Source organism: Coregonus clupeaformis, unplaced genomic scaffold, assembly GCF_020615455.1.
Source record: "Coregonus clupeaformis isolate EN_2021a unplaced genomic scaffold, ASM2061545v1 scaf4273, whole genome shotgun sequence".
In the NCBI taxonomy this organism is placed as follows: Eukaryota; Metazoa; Chordata; class Actinopteri; order Salmoniformes; family Salmonidae; genus Coregonus; species Coregonus clupeaformis.
In genome coordinates this window covers 22293-28569 of record NW_025537727.1, presented here as the reverse complement: position 1 = coordinate 28569, position 6277 = coordinate 22293, and positions in this window count along the sequence as shown.

The window sequence follows — 6277 nt, the reverse complement described above, 5'->3', positions numbered from 1 at the left end:
TCATTATTACATCAACTACCTGGTACCCCTGCACATTGACTCAGTACTGGTACTTCCTGTATATAGCCATGTTACTACCTGGTACCCCTGCACATTATCTCAGTACTGGTACTCCTGTATATAGCCATGTTACTACCTGGTACCCTGCACATTGACTCAGTACTGGTACTCCTTGTATACAGCCATGTTATTACCTGGTACTCCTGCACATTGACTTAGTACTTCCTGTATATAGCCATGTTACTACCTGGTACCCCTGTACATTGACTCAGTAATGGTACTTCCTGTATATAGCCATGTTACTACCTGGTACCCCTGCACATTGACTCAGTTACTTCCTGTATACGGCCATGTTTACTACCTGGTACCCCCTGTACATTGACTCAGTACTGGTACTTCCTATATATAGCCATGTTTTTACCTGGTACCCTGCACATAGACTCAGTACGGTCCCCTTGTATAGTAGCCATGTTACTACCTGGTACCCCTGCACATTGACTCAGTACTGGTACCCCTTGTATATAGCCATGTAATTACCTGGTACTCCTGCACATTGACTCAGTACTCCTGTATATAGCCATGTTCATTACCTGGTACCCCTGCACATTGACTCAGTACTGGTACGTCATATATATATCCATGTTATTACCTGGTACCCCATACATTGACTCAGTACTGGTACTTCCTGTATATAGCCATGTTATTACCTGGTACCCTTGCACATTGACTCAGTACTGGTACTTCCTGTATATAGCCAAGTTACTACCTGGTATCCCTGCACATTGACTCAGTACTGGTACTTCCCTGTATATAGCCATGTTACTACCTGTTACTCCTGCACATTGACTCAGTACTGGTACTTCCTGTATATAAGCCAGGTTACTACCTGGTACTCCTGCACATTGACTCAGTACTTCCCTGTATATAGCCATGTTACTACCTGGTACCCCTGTACATTGACTCAGTACTGGTACTTCCTGTATATAGCCATGTTACTACCTGGTACCCCTGCACATTGACTCAGTACTTCCTGTATACGGCCATGTTACTACCTGGTACCCCTGCACATTGACTCAGTACTGGTACTCCTTGTATATAGCCCTCATGTATTACCTCAACTACCTGGTACCCTGCACATTGACTCAGTACTGGTACCTTGTATATAGCAATGTTACTATCTGGTACCCCTGCACATTGACTCAGTACGGATACTCCTTGAATATAGCCTCGTTATTACCTCAACTACCTGGTACCCTGCACATTGACTCAGTACTGGTACTTCCTGTATATAGCCTGTTATTACCTGGTACCCCTGCACATTGACTCAGTACTGGTACTCCTTCTGTATATAGCCATGTTATTACCTGGTACCCCTGCACATTGACTCAGTACTGGTACTCCTGTATATAGCCTCGTTATTACCTCAACTACCTGGTACCCCTGCACATTGACTCAGTACTGGTACTCCTTGTATATAGCCTCGTTATTACCTCAACTACCTGGTACCCTGCACATTGACTCAGTACTGGTACCCCTTGTATATAGCAATGTTACTACCTGGTACCCCTGCACATTGACTCAGTACGGGTACTCCTTGAATATAGCCTCGTTATTACCTCAACTACCTGGTACCCCTGCACATTGACTCAGTACTGGTACTTCCTGTATATAGCCATGTTATTACCTGGTACCCCTGCACATTGACTTAGGTACTAGTACTCCTTGTATATAGCCATGTTATTACCTGGTACCCCTGCACATTGACTCAGTACTGGTACTCCTTGTATATAGCCATGTTATTACCTGGTACCCCTGCACATTGACTCAGTACTGGTACTTCCTATATATAGCCATGTTATTACCTGGTACCCCTGCACTTGGACTCAGTACTGGTTCCCCTTGTATATAGCCATGTTATTACCTGGTACCCTGCACATTGACTCAGTACTGGTACTTCCTGTATATGCCATATTACTACCTGGTACTCCTGCACATTGACTCAGTACTGGTACTTCCTGTATATAGCCATGTTACTACCTGGTACCCTGCACATTGACTCAGTACTGGTACTTCCTGTATATAGTCTAGTTATTACCTCAACTACCTGGTACCCCTGCACATTGACTCAGTACATTGTGGTTCCTGTATATAGCCATGTTATTACCTGGTACCCCTGCACATGGACTCAGTACTGGTACCCCTTGTATATAGCCATGTAATTACCTAGTACTCCTGCACTTGACTCAGTACTGGTACGTCATATATATATCCATGTTATTTACCTGGTACCCCTGTATATTGACTCAGTACTGGTACTTCCTGTATATAGCCATATTATTACCTGGTACCCCTGCACATTGACTCAGTACTGGTACTTCCTGTATATAGCAGTTACTACCTGGTATCCCTGCACATTGACTCAGTACTGGTACTTCCTGTATATAGCCATGTTACTATCTGTTACTCCTGCACATTGACTCAGTACTGGTACTTCCTGTATATAGCCATGTTATTACCTGGTACCCCCTGCACATGGACTCAGTACTGGTACCCCTTGTATATAGCCATGTTATTACCTGGTACTCCTGCATATTGACTCAGTACTGGTACTTCCTGTATATAGCCAAGTTACTACCTGGTATCCCTGCACATTGACTCAGTACTGGTACTTCCTGTATATAGCCATGTTACTACCTGGTACTCCTGCACATTGACTCAGTACTGGTACTTCCTGTATATAGCCATGTTACTACCTGGTACCCCTGCACATTGACTCAGTACTGGTAGTTCCTGTAAATAGCCATGTTATTACCTGGTACCCCTGCACATGGACTCAGTACTGGTACCCCTTGTATATAGCCATGTTATTACCTGGTACCCCTGCACATTGACTCAGTACTGGTACTCCTTGTATATAGCCATGTTATTACCTGGTACCCCTGCACATTGACTCAGTACTGGTACTTCCTGTATATAGCCAAGTTACTCCTGGTATCCCTGCACATTGACTCAGTACTGGTACTTCCTCTATATAGCCTCATTATTGTTTTTATTGAGTTACTATTTCCTTTAGCTAATATTTGTCTTACTTTTTAAGTCTGCACTGTTGGTTAAAGGCTCCTACATTTACATTTTAGTCATTTAGCAGACGCTCTTATCAGAGCTGACTTACAGTTAGTGCATACATATATATATATATTTTTTTCATACCCCCTGTGGGAAAACGAACCCACAACCAAGGCGTTGCAAAGCGCCATGCTCTATCTACTGAGCTACATCCCTGCCGGCCATTCCCTCCCTAGCCTGGACGACGCTGGGCCAATGCGCGCCGCCCCATGGGTCTCCCGGTCGCGGCCGGCTCGACAGAGCCTGGATTCGAACCAGGATCTCTAGTGGCACAGCTAGCACTCCGATGCAGTGCCTTAGACCACTGCGCCACTCGGGAGTCTGTAAGTAAGTAAGCATATCACTGTAAAGTCTACACCTGTTGTATTCGCCGCATGTGACCAATACAATTTGATTTGAAAACTCGACATCCCAATTAGGATCTGGCAAAAAACACTTTAATCAGTTATAGAACCCATTGCCCTCTATGGTTGTGAGGTCTGGGGTCCACTCACCAACCAAGAATTCACAAATGGGACAAACACAGAATTCTGTACAGACATACTCCTTTTATAACGTAAAACCCCAAACATTGCATGCAGAGCAGAATTAGGATGATACCCGCTAATTATCAAAATCCAGAAAAGAGCCGTTAAATTCTACAACCACCTAAAAAGGAGCGATTACCAAACCTTCCATAACAAAGCCATCACCTACAGAGAGATGAACTTGGAGAAGAGTCCCCTAAGCAAGCTGGTCCTGGGGCTCTGTTCACAAACACAAACAGACCCCACAGAGCCCCAGGACAGCAACACAATTAGACCATACCAAATCATGAGAAAAACGGAAAGAGAACTATTTGACACACTGGAAAGAATTAACAACTAATAGTAAACTGGAATGTAATCTGGCCCTGAACAGAGAGAACAGCGGTAGAATACCTGACCACTGTGACTGACCCAAAATTATGGAAATCCTTGACCATGTACAGACCCACTGGTCACACACGTCCGTTAAACGTCCAGTTTTGGTTTACATTTGGTTGAGTTGTCAACTAACGTGAGTTCAACATGAAATCAACAACACATTTCACCATGTCATTGGATTTAGGTCAACATTTGGGTTAAAAAAATATTAAATTACCTTACATTGATGACTTTTTTCAAATCCAATCAGTTTTCCACGTTGATTCAACATCATCACATTTAATTTGTTGGTTGAAATTACATGGAAACAACATTGAAAGAAAGAGAGAGAGAGATAGACCACTGTGTATGTCTGGTTGTAGTGTCAGTATACCCAATAATTATCTCTGTGTTGTGAACAGAACCCAACAGTACAGTTACATTACAGGGCTGTGTTTGGGAAGATAATTCAATTATCTGTAGTACTGCCCCTGTGGCTTTAATCTATTCTCTGTATATATGTGTTCTATCTATTCTCTGTATATATGTGTGCTATGCTCTGTAGATATACAGTGTGCAGTTAATTAATATTCTACCTTTGCAATCATCAAACACTGTTCACAATGGCAGTAGCTGTAATCTCCAATGCATCACTGTTCGTAATGGCAGTAGCTGTAATCTCAATACATCACTGTTTATAATGGCAGTAGCTGTAATCTCCAATACATCACTGTTCATAATGGCAGTAGCTGTAATCTCCAATACATCACTGTTCATAATGGCAGTAGCTGTAATCTCCAATACATCACTGTTCATAATGGCAGTAGCTGTAATCTCCAATACATCACTGTTCATAATGGCAGTAGCTGTAATCTCAATACATCACTGTTCATAATGGCAGTAGCTGTAATCTCCAATACATCACTGTTTATAATGACAGTAGCTGTAATCTCAATACATCATTTGCTTTCTCCCTCTAATTTCATATTTTCCTTTTCCTCTCCATCCCCCATTCATTATACTCAGTACAACCAGCTAGGACAGTGTTACAACAGTGTTAAGGGCATCAGTTGTAGATGAATGGTGTTATGGATAACTTGTTATGGAGTAGAGATGATGTTCTATGGATACTTGTTATGGAGTAGAGATGATGTTCTATGGATACTTGTTATGGAGTAGAGATGATGTTCTATGGATACTTGTTATGGAGTAGAGATGATGTTCTATGGATACTTGTTATGGAGTGGAGATGATGTTCTATGGATACTTGTTATGGAGTAGAGATGATGTTCTATGGATACTTGTTATGGAGTAGAGATGATGTTCTATGGATACTTGTTATGGAGTAGAGATGATGTTCTATGGATACTTGTTATGGAGTAGAGATGATGTTCTATGGATACTTGTTATGGAGTAGAGATGATTGTTCTATGGATACTTGTTATGGAGTAGAGATGATGTTCTATGGATACTTGTTATGGAGTAGATGATGTTCTATGGATACTTGTTATGGAGTAGAGATGATGTTCTATGGATACTTGTTATGGAGTAGAGATGATGTTCTATGGATACTTGTTATGGAGTAGAGATGATGTTCTATGGATACTTGTTATGGAGTAGAGATGATGTTCTATGGATACTTGTTATGGAGTAGAGATGATGTTCTATGGATACTTGTTATGGAGTAGAGATGATGTTCTATGGATACTTGTTGTGGAGTAGAGATGATGTTCTATGGATACTTGTTATGGAGTAGAGAGTGATGTTCTATGGATACTTGTTATGGAGTAGAGATGATGTTCTATGGATACTTGTTATGGAGTAGAGATGATGTTCTATGGATACTTGTTATGGAGTAGAGATGATGTTCTATGGATACTTGTTATGGAGTAGAGATGATGTTCTATGGATACTTGTTATGGAGTAGAGATGATGTTCTATGGATACTTGTTATGGAGTAGAGATGATGTTCTATGGATACTTGTTATGGAGTAGAGATGATGTTCTATGGATACTTGTTATGGAGTAGAGATGATGTTCTATGGATACTTGTTATGGAGTAGAGATGATGTTCTATGGATACTTGTTATGGAGTAGAGATGATGTTCTATGGATACTTGTTATGGAGTAGAGATGATGTTCTATGGATACTTGTTATGGAGTAGAGATGATGTTCTATGGATACTTGTTATGGAGTAGAGATGATGTTCTATGGATACTTGTTATGGAGTAGAGATGATGTTCTATGGATACTTGTTATGGAGTAG